A 22,488-nucleotide genomic window follows, 5' to 3' on the forward strand; every position below is an offset into this window, starting at 1 on the left:
GAAATTGGCACGTGCAAGTTGTGTGCTAGTGTAAATTTGAGGATATCGCTGACCGAAAGTTTAGAAGTTAGTTTAGAATTCAAAGTTTGATATGATGTTGGCTATAATAAGAGATTTTAGAGGATTTTTCAGGGCAAGTTGCATATAATCACTAAAATTATCGATCAAGCCTGCAAGGCTTCCTTATAATGATACCCACGAGTCAGTTCAGTCGATTCGACACCTAGCCAATCGACCCACTGTGATCGCATAAACATCTCACATTTGTTGCTGGTGAAACACGACCCTCATCAAATCAATGAGACTCTCAATGCAAGCCTCAGTAGGACTCTCGATGCCTAGTCTCGAGGCCCTCGACTTAGAACATTTCAAACCTAACCTTGGCAATCGGTTTCATGACCACCATCCAATCTGGAGTCCAATTGTTGCATGGTTGTTAAAGTGGTTAGTGGACATCTGTTCTGATGTCAAAGCAGTGCTTGACGTAATTTGGTAAGCACAACAAATACGTGTGCCGAAGACGAATACTTAACATATTCATCGAAAAAATATTGCTTAAATAAAGATTGCATCAATGATTCTCAAAACCACCAATCCAATTGGATTTTGGTCACCCATTCAAACAATATCCCACTTGATCTTAAAGCCAATAACTCACATTTCCAGATAATAAGCAATCTCTGATATCGGCTAGGTCTTATGGATCTAATTTTTGTTTCTGCCAATATCCTACAGTCCAACCGCATATTACATCTTCCTATCATCACTCAAAGCAGATGCTGGTGTCTAAGATTTTTTCCTTGGGCCTGTGATGAGATCTCAGGCCTTTTACCTTGTGCGTAGCCCAGTTGTCATCCTCTAAAGTGACTACTAATGCGGCTGTGCTAGGTAGCATACCCAACAATCGTGTTTTTTTTTTCGGTCCTAACGTTTTCCACTTATAACTTTAAAATTGCCATACATTCAATTTTTCATGATAAGGTTCCTTCTGGTATACTAATTGGAACTTTTTCAATATTACCACATTATCATTAATCTCGAATGTACGTTCTTTTTTAGATTAAATATTATTCATATGATCTCGGAAGCTACTATTGCTATAGCCATCCAGAATATATTTTCTATTAATGTGCGTCAAGAGCTCTTCTTTAGTCCTTACTCAGGTATGAAAGATAGCTCCTCAACATCTGTGTGTTGCCTTATCAGTGCACACTCGATATCTATTGTTATGCTAAAAAAACATAAGCAACATCGGGTTCAGTGCACCAAACAATATTACATGCTGCTTAAAGCAAAGACGTAGGGGATGTCAAACATCTAAGCCCCTCATCAGTCCATCATGACTGAATCTTGGATAGCTTATCCCTAGATAGGAATTCAATTCCTACTATGGAGAAATTTTTTAACAATGTTCGTATTTTAGACTTCCATAAACGTCTTTCTATCATTCCAAATGATTGAGACGTTCTAACATCTAAAACACTTGTAACACAATTGAGCTCGCACTGACCTTTCACCTTGTTCTTGACCAAGTCATGTACCTCAGAAGCGAAAGGTAAAGGGGCCGGATGCTGGAAGAAGAATGTTGAGAAAAAATCAAGTACTGGAAGCGCTCAGAGCACTATTGTTGCCCAGTTGATGTGATTTGCCACTAGATTCCAGCGTATTTCTTATATGAGTTTCAGTCCCTTATATTCATTCTGGATTTATGCTATGCAACACTTTGTATGAAACAGCCTCCATACTCAACTTTAATTGTGCACCAAATTTGAGTGGTGCGTGCAATGCAAGACTCTTTATTCACAACATTATTGCTTCTAAGCTCACTATATTCTCTGCTTCTTAGTCTTTCTTGGCTCGCTTGACTCTCCTATAGTAGTGGAAAAATCATTAGTATCACAACAAAAAGGGGTTCATTTAATTTTACCTCTCAGCTTCTTCATGTTTTTCTGGATGGCTGCTTGATAACACCAATCTTCATCTTTGAAATTGAATCCAGCTGTCCCGTGGGTACTTTGTATGAATGGATCAACATTTCTCTCCATGGACTGCAGATCTTTACAAAGAATATGGGAGCTGCTACTTCTGTTGCTACTCTACTCTGGAAGAAATATTTGCGAAACTAATAGATGTATTCATCTACTGCGCAAATACTCCTCAATTCAAGGCTGGGAAGAGCATGTACATATTCTCTAGCCTTTTCTGCTCTACTTCCTTTGATGAAATATATCTTGATAAGCCTTCCTAGCCGATCTGTTATTGCACTTTTTGGATTTCCGGCACAGATAGTGGCTTTTGTATCTTCTGGGTGTCACGTTTTGATAGGAAACAGATCCTCTTCTAAGGAACTCACCGTCCTCACTACATACTTATGATGACCATGTTTGAGACACGATCACCTCTTAAACAAATCTAAGATACAGTCATCGCATCCACGTGACTGTCCTTTGATGAAGTATCCCTCTATTTTGAAACAAATTTTGGCATTGTTTATTGGTAAATTCAGTACTATTGTCACTTCTGATCTTTTTAACCTTACGATTGAATTGAGTTTCAACCATGTTTAAGAAGCATTCCAGTTTTTGTTGCACTTGAGGCTTATGAACCATCATGTAAATTCATATGGCCCTACTACAATCATCAACAATAGTAAGCATATATGTGCAATGTGTGACAAAATACTGATTATAAGGGCCCCAAACATCAATGTGTATGAGATCAAAAACAGTGTCAGAGTGATTTTCATTAAGCTGGAAATGGAGTCTGTTTTGCTTAGCAAGTGGACATACTTCACAGCAAGTGAGTGGTTCATTCCTATCTATTTTAAAGGGAAATGAAACATAACATCTTTACTAGGGTGTCCTAGTCTATTGTGCCATAGATCAGCATGCTTATTATCCCTTTTCAGGTATTTCAAGTCTTCAGTCAAAGGAGGGTACCTGCGAAAGTTACAGAGTTATTTGCATACATGCTGTTGGAGAAATTCTGAGAAAAATCTAAATTATGCAGAGCTTTCCTCACTTTAGCTTTGATTAATTCTGAAAGGCTGTTTTCACTCTAAGAAGAGCCTTGTGTGTTTCCTTTTCCATTGTCCAGGTGTGTATTGAATGTTTTGTTGATCACAAGTTTATTTGCACCCTTTCTTTGTTTCATCGATTCTTCATACCACTCCAGATAGCTGTTCAGTTCAAAGGATTGTTCCCTTATGTGGCCTGACTTCTTGCAGTACGTGCAATACATCTACTTCTTTTTAGCAGCACTCCTTTTCTTGATGGGATTCCTGAAACCACTCTGTTTTCTTGTGTCTATAGTTTGCACTGCCATGACCTCTTCTTTGTCAAGTTCAATATTCCTGGCATTTACTTCCCTTTGTTTTTCTACTTGTAATATCATAGAATACACCTTCCCTATTGAAGGCAATGGATCCATTACCAGAATTTGATTGCGAATGTGATCATACACATCGTTTAAGCCCATCAGAAATTGGATGAGCTGAGTGAAATTAGTCTTCTCTGCAAATTTGGTTCCAGAACTAACTCTTGCAATTTGTATAAAAGTGGTCCGTTACTTTCACCGAATCTTGCTTCTAAATCGAGCCAATGGTTTCTTACAGAAGTGGTGTATAAGAACGCTTCAGCAATGTCCTTCGAAATGGAGTTAAGAATCCAGGTAATGACCATACAGTCTGTTTTCCTCCATTGTTTGATTTCAGTTTTGTCCTACTCTGGTTTGGGACATGTTCCATCTATGAATCCTTCTTTTCCTCTAGCACCAAGGACAAATCTGATTGATCTGACCCAGGTGAAATAGTTGCTTCCATCTAAAGGGGTTGTCACCAAGCTTATGGTGGTATGATCGTTGTTCTGCAGTTTCATGTTTTCTGATAATGGTTTCGCATCATCTTGCTTTCTTATTTTTGTTGGCTTTTTGTTTCCCTTTTTTTTTTGAACTAACAGTAATTATGGATCTTTTTCTGCTCTTGATACCATGCTAGAATTCAAGAACTAGAGGAAGCCATTAAAGAAACGAATTGGGCGAGTATCAAAACAGGAACCAAGAACTCTCTTTATTTTATTGAATATCTGAAAATTTAAGTTGCAGAACACAGGGTCTCCAAACCCTCTTATATACAAAGGAAATAAACTAACTTCTCAACTAACCAATAAGAAGGAGTCAAACGGATACAAGAAAATGTAAATGGAAAATTGCGACTTTATAAGTGTTAGGCGTTTTTCACTGCAGAAGCTCCTTCTTCAGTTTTGCTCTGTTTCTTCTACCAGACATCAGCTGGCAGACCTCCATTAATCTAACTCAAATCTCTCGAACTTCAGCAATCACCATATTTGGGTATCCTGAAAGTGCTACCCCCTCTGACATGCAGGATAACAATTTCAATTAGCCCATGGAATTTCAATTATTAATCTTGGGAATACATACCCACGTAATAAATTTGGTTATCAATAGAAGGCTAATTCTTATTGTATTTGCTTCTATTAAGAGAAAGCTTCTATCTAACGTTTATTCGCATACTAATACACATTGTAGAATTAGAACAAAGCTATTACCTAACTAGTCATCCTAAGCAGATCATGCACATTGAAAGAGGTAATACATAGCTATTTGTGCATTTTTTTCTCTAATCTTTGGACCGTACTCATTAGTATTGTATGATGATAAAAAAATGCAATCATGCATCTGATAAGTTGGAAGACAATAGAGAATACACCTTTCTTAGCCTCCTAAAGAGAGAAAAGCATCAATCTAAGATGGTCCTTTGACAAAACCAAAATAATGTGTGACGAAATAAAAGTCTAAAGAAAAACAAGCAAGTCATCCTCACAAAAATACCAAGTAATAACACTCCAACGTATCGGCTATAGATGGAAAAGGCGAAAATAATCTAATATATTTGAGTAAATTAAGTTATCCTACTCAGTTGAACACCATACTATCCGGCATGATATTTGTTATATCACCATTTAGATGTTCAACTACAACATACTTATCAAGTTGAAGATCTGCTTCATAGAGGACACAAAAAGGTTATAAAGTGAAATCAAAGAGCCTAAGGGTTAAACAGTTCAACTACAACTACCATAGAATGACATTGTATATTAGACCTGTATCAACATTCCATTCATTTTAGTTTTTGTGTTGTCCTTCATAAGTGTTGTATAACACCTTTACAAAGTGTTTTTAAAACAGTGCTAGTAGTATTCTTTTACTAGTAGACCTTCATTTTTTCTTCAAGCAACTCAGACAGGAATTTATTGAGTTCCTATACATCATGTTGCAGGAAAGAATCACGGGTATCCCCTCCAAAGCATCTTTTCAAATTTTCATTGTTCTGAAGCTTAAAACAAGCTTTGTAGAGCCATAGGCGTACTTATGGATGGCTCATCATTAACAACCTGGATATAGAATTTAGGAAACTTCCATACGTGCAAACAACTCATAAAATCAAAGGAATTTATTACAAAAATAAATTTGTACAAAATTCACTAATCTTCATATGACACCTCGTCGTTCTTCGCAAATTATTATTGGCTCCCCTAGGTTTTGTGTTGTTTATCAAACTAGTAATTTTATTAGTTTCAAATGTGGAAACAAAAATTCTTGAATTTTGATGAATGATAATTCCTCTTATATGTTTAATTGAGGCAGAATGTGTATTAATTATTGTTTTATAGATATAGTTATTTTATTTTTATGTATTTTATATCAAATACATAGGGTCCTTTCTTTTTATGAAAAATTGAGATTTCACATAATTTTAAATATTCAGTATTCATTTGGCAAGGTCTTGTCTTAGTGGGGATATTTGCTTCTAAAAATTCACATTCGTAAGGAAGGTTCACAATATATTTTTTTCTATGCCAAATATGCATTGGGATGTTCATCACATATTTCAAGTTCAAATTTATTATGAGCCATTTTAATTTTTCCGTGTAATTTAGGATCTCATGTAGTTCATTTATTCATAATGAATTAATTTCTTCCTTGATAAAGCATATTTGGTTAGTCTTAGATACTATTAAATTCCTTATTTCATTAATAATTTTGTCTGTTGGTTGGGTGATGAATTCAAATTTTATTATTTCATCTTCAAAGGTTCATATTATACCTTCCTCAGTAATATTTCTTATTGGAAAGATTTTCTTAAGGAAGGTGTTCCAAGAATAATTTCGTTAGTTAAATGTTTTATTAATAGGAAGCTTGTTGGAATACATTTTTTATTATTACATATGTTAGCTTTTGAAAATTTAAAGTTTACATTAAATTTTTGTCATTAGTAGAGGATAAAGAGTGGGTAGTCTTTTCAAAATATCTAGTTGGTAGAAGGCCTCCTTTAATACAATTAATATATGTTCCACTGTATATAAGAGCAGTAAATATTTTTCTAAAATTGTTATAGATTGATTTTGACATTCCATTTTTGACTAGTGACTATTTACAAAGGGATAGAGAATCAACCTCATATTTTTCTTTACCTAATTCAGTATTCATGTAGAACATTTCAACTATAGTAGTAAGAGACTATATATATTATTTCACTAATTTACCATTATTGTCATTTCACTAATTTAGACAATTTTATGATTAGTTTGGGATGGAAATGAAACCATCCAATAGACAAAAATTCCTAAGAATAGAACTTCAGAAAATAAAGAAAAGAGGTATAAAAAGAAAAATTATGAAAAGAAATCAATAAAGATAAAGACTTAGCTCAAAAATTGCTGAAAAGCTAAAAATATACCCCCAAAGAAAATAAGAAGATGCTATATTTGTGGAGAAACAGACCATCTTGGGAATAGATGCAGAAACAAAAAGCTAGGAGAATAATATTTTTTCCCTCAACAGCCTTTCAAAGTCAATTCAAATAAAATAGAAATAAATTTTAGAGCATTTCTAAATTAATTGAAAATGATACTCTAATAGTTACAATAATACAAAATGGTATTTGTGACTTGTGTATGCATGTTTATAAGTCGAATGAGGCGGCAGGTGATGGCCCACCCAGCAATTCTCATCCTTTTTTAATTTATTTTTATTTTATTCAAAATTTTTCATTATATCCTACTTAATTCTTTGTTATAAAAATTTGCCCCCAATATATTTCAATTTCAACCTATAATTTAGTTGTAATTAAAGATAAATTTTCTTCATAATTACAAATTAGTTTCTCAATTATGTATAAAATATTATGGACATCACATTGTCCAGGCTGAGCGCCATCGGCAGAGGGATATAACGAGAAGGCTCAGGAGGACAGATCTCTGAAGAAGTAGGACTCTCTTCCAATTGAAAATTCTTGACTAGGATACACTCCCGTAGATTTCTCCAACCAACAAGATAAGGATGCCAAGGATGCTTATCCATTGGCAACTGCGTCCTCGACCTCTCAGAGACCAGACTCCCTCGCCAACTGGGCACTTTGGCTATAAAATTAGGTTCAACCCACTCATGCAAGAGATGGCTTTCTAAGTATTCACAAGTGATTTTTATCATACAAATTCATTCTTATTCACGACTTCTCATTATAATTCATAATTTCTTGCTCATATTATCTCTTTTCAGTTCTTGTTTTTGCAAATTCCAATCCTTAAGCTTGCAGAAAATTGGGCCGACTAAGAAGCTCAAGTGTATCGAAGATTTGACTCGTACATTTTTTTTGGCACGTATCAATATCTTTTGAATTTAACAATTATTTTTTGAAAAGTAAAATTTAAAAATATATATTTATCAAAATTGTTGCGAGTGAAAATTGCTCGTTTGGGTATAAATGTTCAATTTGAGATATTTGGCTTTGATTTTTCACAAGTGTTAAGATGGGGGCCTGCAAAAAAAGGCATTAATATTCTGATACCCAAGTCAATAAGTACTTATAGAAAATTGAAATTGACGAAGATAAGTGTAAGGTAGAGCGATAGACAAGCATAAGAATAATTAGAATATGAATGCTCTATTTACGTAAATATAACTGAAATAGTTGATTTGTAGAAACACTTGCGCTAATCAAACAAGATTTAGATTGTCACACGAGACTGTTTTGTTCACCTTTATTTTAGATTGAAAAGTTTAGAATTCTTATTCTGTTTTAAAGTATATTAAAGCGTTACATTTTTCTCATTTATTTCATTTGGTTTTGAACATTTTGGCAAATGATAGTTATCCATATCAACATGTTATGCTCCCATCTGTTAAGAGATAGTGATCTCTTACTGGGTGATTAGTCACTTATTCCACTTACCATATCTTGCAAATGAGGTGTATGAGGCTTGTAAGGAGGAGCTATACTACGGTTGCTAGCTAATCAAGGGATGCAAGTGGCATCTATTAATAAGTTCTGTAGAAAATTTTATTCATTAAAATTACTTCTACTTATGTTTAGTTGTTAGGACTTGGTGTTAGATTTTAGATTTTAAGATTTGTGTTTTTTCGCTGCAAATATGTATTGAGATTTTATTTCTTAGGTGTTATTACTGTTGAGTTTGGATCTATTGTTCATAGTGGGCACTTCTGGTACTAAGGCTATGGGCTTGATGGCATGGCCATGTCATGACCCATGATCCGAGGCGTGACAATGCGACTTCTGATTAACATGGTATCTTGTTCGGAAAATTTTCACATTTATTATGATGGATATTATTATAATTCCATTCTCTAGTTGGTGACAATTATTTTTTTTTCTTTTGTGTGTGATGGTGGTGTGGGGGCGGGGGAAGGGGGGAGGCTGAGAAGGAATTTAAGAAAAGGAGAGAGAAAAATGTATAACACATTATTGCCTTCAAATATGTCAATAAAATGTTTGAACAGATGCATGCCTACCAAGAAAATAAGAAAATGGAAATAACCATTAACTAGAATGTGAACGAAGCTTCATGTACGTAGCATCTTCTTTAAAAAATCTTCACATTTGTTACTAGGGATTATGCTGCAATTTCATTATCTAGTGGGTGTTAATTTCTTTCTTTCTTTCTTCTTCCTAGTTGGTTTGTAGGTTTCTGTTGAATTGTTGTTTTCAATGAAAAAGGGTGGGATGAGCAGAAAGAATCATTTAATTAAATGTTATTCGGTGTATGAGAATCTTTTCATTGTTCCTATCCAATGTGCCTACTAGAATTCAGTGATAATGTTTAAAAAAATTGGCCAAGAATACAGATGTATTAAGTATTCTTGCATTGCCGATATAAATTCATAATAAGATTGCGTTTGATAATTCTAATTAATGAATTTCCATTTTTAATTTTGTATGCAAATATGGAAATGGAAAATTGAAAGAAGAATGGCAATAATAAAATAAAATAAAATATAATCATTTTGAACTAACTATACTTTTTCCTTCTTTTAGATTATTAAAACACACAATTTTGTTCTATCCACAAAAAGAAAAAGAACATCTTCAAATACCTATAATTGGTTGTTATTATTATTGATATCTATCTTCTCGATAATGATAAGATTTTTACTTGAAATATTCTAATTTACTTTGATTATTTTTGTGAATCATGTTCATAAATCAAAAGAAACATTCATCGTTCGTAACTAAGACCGCAACAATATTAAGAGAGCTAGGTTGATGCAACAGTAGAGTTGGAGAATATATTGCCTTAGATATGTCTTTCTCCACCTACTTTTTTACGCATATTTTTAAAGCTATAGTTAGGACTTTATGAGTTGGGTGGCATTGACAAATTCTGCTAAAGTCGAGACTGTGGCATTCTCACAATCTCACAAATGTAAAATTCTAATTATATTTAGAAAGAAGTATTTAATAAAATAATTAATTTTATTTAAAAAAACAAGTATTTAATGAAATCATTTTGCCGCTTGAGAAAAGAGCCTTTGTAATTGATATAAACAAATACAAATAAAATCACTATATCAATAAAACAATAAACAATTATGTAATGCACGTCAATTAAACATACAAAAGATATTTTCACCCATAAAAATTCAAGAATTTTCTTTTTTTCTCATTTTAAAAATAAAATGGCTAATTTTATAAACAATACAAAACCTAGGGGAGGGAATAATAATTTGATTAGAACGATGGGGTGCCATGTGAAAGTTTGGTGAATTTGTACAATATTTTTATTGTAATAAATTCCTCCTAATTTGAGTCAAGATTTTATCGTTTGATACCTCATTTCCGTTTCACAAGAAATTTTCAAAAAACCTTGAAAATCCAAGTTGGCCAAACTCCCCAGCGTAAGCACCATCATTCTCCATCCAAACCCTCTCTCTATTTTTCCTGTGCACAGGCAACAATCTCCATTAAATTCACTTCATTTTAGTTAAATTCAATACATAACTACACCTGCATTCTTCTTAGTGCCTCTGACGCCGTCTACACCAAGCCACAACGAGGTGCATATAGACCTCCTTCTCCATTAGAAAACAAGTTGTAATTTCTTTATTCGATTGGAGTCACGACAGACATGGTCGTCACGTGTTTCTTTTGCTTCGCTAATCTTACCCACGCATGTTTTTTTATCATAGGTTTTGTCTGGGTGCATGAATTTTTTGTGTAAATTTAAAAACTAAAAATTTTCTTGTTGATTTTTAATTTGGGAAACCTCTTCTTTAAAATTCATGAGTTCATCCAATTTTAACGAATAAGAATTTTCCAGTAGTCAGTCTGTTGGTCTACATGATAAGTTACATTGTTAATTATTCAGTGCAATGCATATTTCATCTCTGTAAAATGTTCCAAAAAAAAAAAAAGAATGACTGTCAATAAACCTTATATCATAGATATTCTTGAAGAGTTGGAATGTAGCCGATGATATTGTTTTGAATATCTTCATTATATGTTCTTCTGCAGTATTTAATTAAACAATAAATAGGAGCAAATGCTATTTTACTTAATCATGTAGTATTTAATGAAACAATAAGTGAAAAAATGTGGTTTTTATGTTAAAATCTTACATGTAATTCAGTATTTAATGAAACAATAAGTGGGAGCAAATACTTTAAAATTATACAAAATGATAACTTTGTTTTGGGGGGATGTAAATTATATGAAGGTTAAAACAGAAATACTAACAAAATTATGAGTGTGTTTTTATTTTTTGGACATTATTTGAAGAACTTATAAGATATTATTTGAAGTTAACCTTTTCTTAAAGAGAATATAAGATCCAAAACATTTACTGAGGATCTCATAAGCTCTTCAAAAAAAAAAATAAATAAATAAATTACTAAATGGTTCTCAAGAGCACATAGGGTTCTAAACATCTCAAGAGCACATAGTATAAGCTTAGCCAAACACCATGTTATTCTTTTTCTATATATTTCGAATTAGTAAAATTTTTTATTCGTGTAGGAGAGGTTGAAGAAGGAGCAAAAAAAGAAAGAATTAAACAAGAAAAAGAAAAGTAGAAGCTGATATGTACATGATTGTAATGGTAAATTATATTGACAGTTCTTCTACATAGTAACAGTTTTACTATTTCATTGTCTCCATTTTAAGCAGATTTTTAATTAAAGAACGATGGTGATGTCTTTAGATTGTGACTGTTGAAGATTTCACAAGGCAGATTGGAAAGGATATATGTTTTGATTTAGTGGATCATGCCAAAATTAGAAGCTTTTGTGTTCAGAAGCTTAAACCATTTCACACTTTTAAGGTATATATGTATTTCCAATTGATTGAAGTTAGGTTCTCCTAATCTTAACAGTTGTTGTGTCCTTTTATACAGATTGAATTTTCTATTACAATTTATGTTGTAGTTTTTATTCCATAACATACATACACACCTTAATATAAAGATTACGTAACTAATTTCATCTAAGGATGAATTTTATACACATGTCGTGTATACTGAAATGTAATAGAATTTGTAACTAACAACTGCACTAGGAAATTTAATCTCCCTCTATGTCAGAGAAGAGCTAATAACAAAAATCAACCTTATTAGTTCACTAAGCTATCAATTAGAACTTTTCTTATTGTAAAATCTGCTTGTTTATGTATGTAATTGTATTTTCTCCCCTCTGTACATGATTAGCCTGTGTACCATATCATTTACTCTTATAGGAGTAAACTTTTGTTATTCTTGTGAAGCATGTTATTATTTAGTAATTTTAACAATTTTTCATTTATTATTAGTTGTTATTGTTGTTACTTGTACTGTGTCAGGAAAATAGCATGTTTCGTCCAATAAGTTAGTAATTTTAACCATTTAGCAATCTACTATTCCTTAAATATCCATAATGTAATTAAAGTTGTAGTTCTTTTGACTCTTTCGTCACTTGTACTATGTTGGGAAAATAATTTTTTTATATCGTAATTTAGGTCTACTTTTTGTCCCATTGGTTATGGAATACTCACCTTTGTCCTTGTAACTTATGAAAAGCAACACTTCTGGTCTCATTAAACGTTTCTGTTAGATATTTTAATGAAAACACGTGGTCGTTTGGACTTTACACTTTTGGTCCCTTGGTTACATGACTCTCACCTTAGTCTGAACTTAAAAATACAACACTTTCGTTCCATGCACTTAACTTTCACGTAGTTTTTTTTGTTAATTATCTAATGAAAAGGTGTCATGAGACTAAAAGTACTAAGTTTTGAAAGTTAACGACCAAAAGTGTTAGTCCCATAACCAATGGGACCAAAAGCGGACGGGTTTATTTTATGGGAAGAAAAATGTTATTTCCCATACTTATACTATGTTCATAATAGCTAAAATTGAAGATAACTGACAGGAAGAGATTGCCAAAGAAATTCTTATACCGGTGTACTTCCAGTGTTTTTGGCTATGGGGAAAGTGCCAAAATAAAACTTATCGTCCTAATCGGCCATTGAAACTCCTAGAGGAGTCCTACACCGTAAATATCTTATGCTTTTTAATTATATTTTTTATCACTTTTGCCACATCATTATGTGGTTTTTCCTGTTTGTGTTCACATTGGATTTTCTACTCCTGTTGCATCTTCTATTTAGTTTCACATATATATTTTGACGTGTATAAAATCTTTTCCTTATATAAACTTAATAACATAATCTTTAGACACGTGATATGTATATGTGAAACAAAATAGAAGATGCAACAAGAATTATAATTAAAAATGTAGTTTGAGTCGTGTTGGGTAATATATAGCATTTGCTTCTTGTTTTCTATTCTCTTTTGGGTAATTGTAAGGATATGAGTTCGAAAAAATTTTAAGATTCAAGCTCAAGTTAGTGCTCGACATAACTTGGAAAGGAAAAACTAAGTTCGAAACTCAAGGTTATTTATTAAGAAAATTTAAAATTTTGATTGGGAAGATAACTTTAAAACATTAATGTATTTAAGAATATTTATTAAACATATTACACAAAAAAAAGAAAGATTTACCTTATAATTGTGTGATTGGTGGTCGCCCTCATTTCAGATTGTTATATGATTGTAGTCAGCCATTTAAAGAGGTTATCAAGTAAGAATCTCCAATGATGAGCTGCAATTGTTTTTAGAAGTAGAGCGTGCATAGGTAATTCGTGATAATTCCAAATGTATGTACTAAATGAGCTAAGGCCTTTCTTTACATCATTGGTCTTATTAAATTTTTGGACTATGATTAAGGATTTGCGCGCCGGCCCTCTCCCTGATAAAGAAAGTGATGACATTTTACTGTTCTTTAAACTTTATGAGCCTGAGAAAGGGGAGTTAAGGTATTTTTCTTGCTCCCTTGTTTCCCATGAGGTTCTATGTGGAGTAAATATCTATAGAAAGGATAGACACAAGTAATTCTCTGAAAAGTAAAGATAAAAGAATGATATTGGCCTTTAATCTACTCTCGTTTCATACCAGGTATGCTAGAAGACTTTTTGTCAAGAGCTGTGACAAGCCATCAGATATTCTAGAGAGGTTAAATCAGCTTGCAGGCTATGCTCCTGATGAAGAGATAGAACTCTTCGAGGTTTGTTCCAGTATATGAATGGAAGAGATAGTATTTGCTTATTTCTAAATCCTGGTAACAATCGTAATAGATTGTTGTTAGCTGCAACTTAAAATGAAAGCCACATGCAACTGTTTTCATTAAATGGAGCTATTATTGCATCCGTCAAATGTCATGGAGATGAACATAACTCATGTTAGATGCAATTTCTTTACAAGGACTTAAAGATTGCTATGCATATTCATTTTAAATGGTGAAGATATCTTTCATAAAATGTACAAATACAGTTTAAATGTTGAAGATATCTTTCAGAATATAGTTTAAATGGTGAAGATATCTTGTGTTTTTTGCTTCTCAGGAGATAAAGTTTGAGCCTACAGTCATGTGTGCGTACATTGACACGGGACTTACATTTACATCTAACCAGGTATATGAAAATCACAAGCACAAGTATCTTGTTAGGACAAAGATTGTATTTTTATAGCTTTCTGGTTTCTTTTATTGCAGCTAGAGGATGGGGACATTGTCTGGTATCAAATGTCACTGTCTGCTCAAACAAGGAAGCTATTTTGTTGCCCGGATATTCCATCTTTCCTTGAATACCAGCATAGCCTTCAAGTATATTTTCATAAATATTGTGTTGATATTAATTAGTAATATTTATCTGTATGCATTAGCATCTTAGGTAGAATCACTATATTGTAGTTACAAGATATATGTTTCACATGTCATATTTCATTCTTATGTTGATGGTGTTGCTGGATTGTGGGAATATCTTTTCCTAAAGTATGAAACATAATCCATATTGGTCTAACTTTGACCTTTTCGACATATAGTTCATTTCTATAGGTCATTAATATTTTTTGAAATTGCCTCTTTCACAACAAGCAGATCTTCATATTTGAGCTTTTCTTTAATGTAAACACATCACTTAGAAGATGTCCAATCCTCTTCTTCTGTTCCCCCTAGTTGCTTGTTTTATAGGAATATTTTAAATATGTTAGGTGTTTCCTAGTTATTATCTAACATTGAACCAAAAAAGTTTTTTGAAGGAGGTTACATTTGATGAGACTGAAAACCATGTACAAATTTCAACTTTCTTGCAAGTTTTTGGTTATTAGGATTTAGAGAAATACGAAACCTCTCGTACTTTCCTCCCTCCGTACCCTAGACATGGATGAGCATGCAAGTCAAGTTGACTTCTTTCTAAGCCTTCCTCCCTCAAAACCTAAACATGGGAGAGCATGTACATCATGCTCACTACTTTTTCAGTTTCCTCCCTCCAGAGTTAGATGCGAATGAGCATGTGCGTCTCACTGACTCATTTTTTAATTTCCACCATCTAGACCTAGATGCGCATTACCTGGAAGACAAGCTCACTTTTTTCTAACCTTCTTCCCTCTGAACTTAGATGCGGATGAGCATGCATGCCACACTTACTCCATGTCTTCCTCCCTCCAAACCTAGATGCGGATAAGCATTTACGACAAGCTCAGGTTCCTCCCTCCAGACCTAGATGCGGATAAGCATTTACGTCAAGCTCACTTCATGTCTTCCTCTCTCCCGATATAGATGCAGATGCGCATTTATGTCAAAACTCACTTTATACATTCCTCCATCCGGACCTAGGTGCAGATGAGCGTGCAGGTGCGTACTTCCTTCTAACCTTCAACTTTAGTTATTTTTAATGAGAGTATATCTCTATTAGATGTTGTCCTTGTTATTCTTTCAAATAGTTCCTTCTCACTGAAATTCTCTTCTATAGATTCCCTTTCTAGTGTAATATCAATAGTTATTTATAATTTTAGACTTCATATAGTAGCTTTGCATTAGACTGAAAACCATATCTCTAGCTGTCGAGTTTACACTTATCCAACATCTCTCACCTAGAAAATGAATCGTTATGTCTTTACTTGAATTTTATACTTAAAAATAGCAATAAGAGGGCTAACATATATGAGACTCGTATTTGCCACATTGGAGCTTGCTATTGCAAGCACCCTATGCTGCAGACCTCTTAAGATGAACAACCCATTTATATTGGATATTTGCGTTCTTGCTTGCTCTCCAACTTATCTTTTATTTTTCTCTACGTGTTTCTCCTCCTTGACATATTGAGTGATGTGTTGCATATTGACTATTGTATAAGCTGACGAAAGATAGCGTAGTTAAATTACCTTCCTAGCCCATATTATTTGTTTCATAAAAAAGTTTTACCTATTGAAGTATTTGGACATCTGATGCAATTATTCGCTTAAAATTATAGAAACTATAAAACATGTACATTGTCTCTCCAAGAAAGCATGAATCATTCTGGAGTATAATGTTATATTATCCAATGATGTTGTTGGATTTTTTGGCCCGTGCCCCCCCCCCACTTGGATGGCAGCCCAGTTGTTCGACCGGCCCATTACTGGACCCTTCTTCTACTTAACCCTAAATCACTACTTAACCTTATTCTTCCACTATTCAGCCGATGCCTCTTCGTCTCCCTCCTTTCTATCTCTGGTTTTGTTCCTCTCAAGTTTCCAATGCTCTTGGAAATCTCTCATCATCTCACCTCTTTCTATCTCTGTGTTTGTATTCTATCTATCTATATCTGTATATTGGTCTTCTATGGTTTTAAAGAGATAGAACAACATCAAAACTAAAACCCCTTTTCATGAAATACTTTGTGAGAATATTTGCTGAGTGTGGAAGAAACTTCTTAGTGGAATTCTGAGTGATACTAAACGAAGCCTAAGTGGTCTCTTTGTGGGTCTTTGTGTCCTGGTGGCTTTGTGGATTTTTTGCAACCATGAGGTTTGCCGGCCGGGGTGGCGCTTGGGCATTCGGTTTTCGGATCTGACTCTTGAGCCAGTTACTTTACTGCTTTCCATATTGCTATTTTTTTGTTATTCTTTCTTTATTCATTGATCTGGAATTATTGTATAAGGATTTTCAAATCCACCATTATCTCTGTAGTTATTGTTTAATTTGGGTTCATCATTTGTGGATAAATTTCCAAACAGATCTCATCATATTATCTTGCCCGATTCTTTGAAATTCCTCGCTCTTTCTATTTCTCCCTCTCTTGCTCGTTGTTTCTTGTTATCTTAGTGTGATGCCTATGTTTGTGTGCTTTATTGCTCTTCGACTTCTCTTTTTTTTTTCTCTCTTTGCATTTCTCCTCCTTGAAATGGTCCCTTTTATCACATAGTGGATGTTGTGCCTCATATTGACTATTGTATACGTTAATTGCTTGAACAAAGCATAATTAATTACTTTCCTAGCCCATATTATTTGTTTGACTACAAAAGGTTTTACCTATTGAAGTATTTTGGTATTTGATGCTATTATTTGCTTAAAAATATACAAAATATAAAATTTGTAATGTTCTCACTTTCGAGAAACAATGAATCATATCGGAGTATAATATTATCGAGTGATCTCATCATATTATCTTCCACGATTCTTTAAAATTTTTGCTCTTTCTCTTGCACCTGGTCTTGATTCCATTATCTTGCTGTGCATGTGCTTGTGCATACCTGGACACTATTAGTTACTCAATGTACCCCATTTATAACATCTATTTCCTTTCAGTGACCCCAAAATAATGGTTCTAAGTCTAAAATTATTCTTTTTCCCCATTTAAATCAATGATGTGATGCTTCTAACTTCATCTAATATATCCTGACCTTTTTGGTTTGTTGATCTGTAGGTTATCCACTTTCGCTCCTTGGAAAGGCCTGAAAAGGATGAATTTTGTTTACAACTGTGAGTTCAATAGAAGACAGACTTTTAATTCTAGAATGTAATTTTCTATGTTATGATTGGTAATATTGATCCACTTAACGCTGCTATTCAAATTCCACTAATTGTGAACGTCAAAGCTTGATTCAAATGATGAAGTTTTTAGAAAAGTAGCGAACCAACTCGGAGTTGATGATCCGTCCAAACTACGGCTTACATAACACAATATCTACTCTCAGCGACCAAAAGCTCATTCGATAAGATATCGAGGAGTAGAAAATTTGTTAGAGATGCTGCTGCATTATAACCAAGTATGCATTCATACAACTCTAAGTTGGGATTCATTTGATGAGGGTGTGAAACTAACAAAGCATTACTTTCTTGTTCAGCTTTCTGGTATTCTATAATTGGAAGTAGTGGATATACCTCTGCCAGAAGTGCAAGAGTTGAGAATCCTCAAACTAGCTTTCAACTATGCGGCAAACTCTGAAGTGAGTATTAATACATATGCAAGACTTGCAAATTTATTTTATATTTAGCAAACATTAAATATCTTATTTGTTTTCCATATATAGCTAGAAACTCGCAGTATTAGGTTGCCAAAAGAAAGAACTGTTGGTGATGTGCTTGAGCATCTCTAGGCGAAGGTAATATAGCTGACAAGTTATTACCGGGAGTGTGTGTGTGTGTGTTCCTAGAATTCTAAGATTTGTCGCATAACATAGCATTATATGATTTTTAACTTTTGCAATGTTTACGTTAAACAGGTGAAACTTTCTTGTCCAAATGCAGAGCTCAGGTTGCTGGTAGTATTCTTGCACAAGATCTATAAGGTCCTGAATTATTGCATCTTCTTTTTGTTTCATTTGTTAGTTTAGTAATATTAATATCAAAATAATATTGTTCTAAAATTTTACTTAATAATCCAACTTAAATAGTTAAATTCAATTTATTTTACGCTGAAAATCTTGTATGGGTTGACTGCACACAAATTCCACCTGTCGGAGATATGCACTATGATATGGAAGTTGAGTCTCAGTAGTTCCTAGGTTTTTGTATTTTGCCCATGTGGTCTTGACTTAGTAAATTGTATATTCTGTTTCCAAATGGATGGTAGAAATTCCATATGTCTAGCCTTCTATGCTTATTTTTTTAAGTTGCTGAAACTCCAAGTTCCTACAGATATATCCTAATAGTGATAAGATCGCAGCAATAAATGACAACCGCTGGACTTTATGAGCAGAGGAGGTCTATTTCTATCTCTATACATATGTGTGTCTATGTATATAAATGCTTGCATTTTTCAGGTGATACACATAACAAAAAATATCTTGCTAATTGCTTTCCATGTCAGTACTATGTCTTTGATAGGCTGCGACACTTTTACCTTTAAAATTGGCTCCCCATATGTTCATCTTTAATATCAACAATTTCTCCACTTCTATAATTTTTCATTGCAGATTCTAGAGGAAGAGAAGTTTCTTGGCCTAAGTAAATGTTTGATTCATGTGTGTCACTTCATGCATGAGGATGCTCAAAAGCAGACGGTAGTAATTTCAGTTCGTTACTTCATAGTTTTATCTTTTTCAATTTGAGTTCCATATGTGGTTTTTTCTTTTTCAATTTGAGTTCCATATATGGTTTTTTCTTTTTCAATTTGAGGACCATTGAGGAATTTTCATCCAATTGATTACGATAATTACTCTCTCTGTTAGTCAATACAATCAAAATAAGGATAAATTATAATTTTGGTCCCATAAGTGGACATGTTTCTAATTTTGGTCCCACAAGTAAATATGCAAATTGGCCTGAGTGCGGACCACAATTGGAAATAGTCCACTTATGGGACCAAAAATATAATTTACCCTAATTGTTACAATCACTTTAAATGAAAATTATGGTATGATGCTTATGTGGTTAGGCATGCTAGAACTTCGACTTTCTGCTTGAAAATTTTCCATTTTATGATAGTGGAGATTTGCTTTGTGTCGCATAGTCAAGCAGAATACTTGCTTTGTGTCGCATAGTCAAGCAGAATACTTGGAGGACACAGATGCTTTGTTTGACCATTTTCAGGTCTCACTCACTCTCTCAAAAAGACACACCATGTGAGAATATTTACATGCAGATGCGTATATTAAAGAGGAGGTCTTTTTACTATGCGACACAAAGCAAATCTCCACTGCATAAAATCGAGAAAAGTATCTGAGTCCTCCAAGTATTGTTCTTGACAATGCGACACAGAAGCAAATCTCCATTGCATAAAATCGAGAAGATTCAAGCAAAACGTAGAAGTTGTAGCATGCCTAACCACATAAGCATCATACCATCATTTTCATTTAAAGTGATTGTAACAATTAGACTTGGGCTGTAATACCTTGGAAAATTCCTCATCTCGTACTTGCAATTTGTTCTGCACACGAACCTTGATACGAGACAAAGTTTCACCATCATAGATCATCAATAAAAATGGCTTGCCAAGATTTTTAATTCGCTGCCAGAAGCAAAATGAATATATAAGAATTAAAAGTCAGAAAATAAAAGTAACAACATGAAGTGACACACATGAATCAAACATTTACTTGGGCCAAGAAATTTCTCTTCCTCTGGAATCTGCAATGAGAAATTATAAAAGTGGAGAAATTCTTGATATTAAAGATGAACGTGTGGGGAAGGCAATTTAAAGGAAAAAGTGTTGTCGGCTAAAACTGGCTTCCCCATACGTTCATCTTTAATATCAACAATTTCTCCACTTTCATAATTTCTCATTGCAGATTCCAGATGAAGAGAAATTTCTTGGCCTAAGTAAATGTTTGATTCATGTGTGTCACTTCATTTTGTTACTTTTCTTTTCTGATTTTTAATTCTTATATATTCATTTTGCTTCTGGCAGCGAATTAAAAATCTTAGCAAGGCATTTTTATTGATGATCAATGATGGTGAAACTTTGTCTCATATCAAGGTTCGTGTGCAGAACAAGTTGCAAGTACGATATGAGGAATTTTCCAAGGTATTTTACAGCCCAAGTCTAATTGTTACTATCACTTTAAATAAAAATGATGGTATGATGCTTATGTGGTTAGGCATGCTACAACTTCTACTTTATGCTTGAATCTTCTCGATTTTATGCAGTGGAGATTTGCTTTTGTGTCGCATAGTCAAGCACAATACTTGGAGGACTCAGATACTTTGTTCAACCATTTCTAGGTCTCACTCACTCTCTCCCACAAACACATTCTGTGACAATATTTATATGCAAATGCGCTTAAATTTCATAATATGTTTTGACTCTACATATAAGCAGTATTTGTGTCTTTTGGGAGCAACATCTTGGACTGGAACACGTTAACAATACGCCCTCAAATCAGGTAATCTATACCTTGTTTTATTTTCATTTTTTTTAAATAAATTTGATTTTGTTGCTCCATGTTGATAATCTTGCCGAACATTTTGCATAAACATAAAAATTTCATTTCATGCTACATGTCCTTTTAGTTATCTACTGCACAGATAAGTTGATTGCTATATTATGAGCCCTAACCCTTACGTGCAAAGAGAAAACTTAATATGACATGTTATAGAACACAAGGCGTATCGTAGTTGCTCTAAAAACGAAAATAAAACATGCAACGTACAGAGTTTACGAATTCATGACATATATTTATTTTATATCTGCAGTTGCAGTGATATGTTTGCGTTTTCTATAAGAATAGTTCTAACTAAGATCTACAGTAACCTCTTCTTTTCAGTATCGCACCTCACATAACAAGCCTTTGAGGATATACAATTAGGAGTGTGGCCCCCAATGGAGTCCTTACGTAGCCAAATCTTGAAAAATCATAAGTAAAACATTTGGAGAAACGAATGCAACCCCCTTGTGATATCGCAAATGAGCAAATTACCCCCTTATGAAAATATAAATAGCGATTTACCTTCCTGTAATTTTTAAAATAGAACAATTTACCTCCCTATAAATAGTGGGGTGAATTGCTATATTTTCTTTATAGGGGGTAATGTGCTTATTTTTAATATCACAAGGGGGTAAATTGCTATTCACCCGTAAAACATTAATCAAAGTTGAGAGTGTAATATACATATTTGTACATATATTGAAGAGCTTCTCTTGTTGTAGGGTTTCCTGTCGATTCACATGTAATCCAACAACTTATTATGGGTGTTCTAGATTTGTGTCGTGGATGAAAATCAGCTGCTTTAGACTGGACACTGAGAATCGTATTCTAGATTTGTTGTATGAGTTGTATATAGTACTTGTAATTGTTAATTATACTTGACTTCATGTACATTACTGTTGGGAGATGTCTATTTTTTTAATTGTATATATAGAAATATATATAGATAGATAGATAGATAAGGAGATAGATTGAAGAGCAACTGAAGGTGTTTATGTATCGTCATTACTCTTCTCGTTGTGCTCAATCTTGTTGTTATCCTCCCCACTACCACCAGCTTCGATAAACCATAGTAACTTTTAAAAATTCTGGCGCAGTAGAATTGTCTTATTTCTCATTTATTCTCATGAGGTCATTGTATTTTTTTATTTTTGTCCTAGTTCTTGGGATTGCGAAATTGGTCATATTTTAAGGTTAGTAGTATTAAAATTTTATTATGCATAAGAACATGTGAAAGGACAAAGTAACAAATGAAAGTGGATAATTACCTTATCCCCTAAGATTTAATGTCAATATAAATGCTCATTTTCATTTTGTGATATATGTGTATTTTTATAAATGTTAAGTCTGAGGAATTAGATTCATTGAAAGAGATACATACTATAGGGGGTTTTGTGTAAGTTTCTTTTTTTTTTATTTATTGAGTGGGTGTTTATTAAAATACGATTATAATATCATA

General features: G+C 33.4%; 1 pseudogene; it reads left to right on the forward strand.

Moving 5' to 3' along the window:
• Nucleotides 1–2,666: 2,666 nt before the first annotated feature.
• On the forward strand, nucleotides 2,667–22,079 carry LOC105180079 (ubiquitin C-terminal hydrolase 13-like; annotated as a pseudogene).
• The last annotated feature ends 409 nt before the right edge of the window (nucleotides 22,080–22,488 follow it).

This window comes from Sesamum indicum, linkage group LG1 (genome assembly GCF_026168435.1).
Source record: "Sesamum indicum cultivar Baizhima isolate 11 linkage group LG1, ASM2616843v1, whole genome shotgun sequence".
NCBI classification, from domain to species: domain Eukaryota; kingdom Viridiplantae; phylum Streptophyta; class Magnoliopsida; order Lamiales; family Pedaliaceae; genus Sesamum; species Sesamum indicum.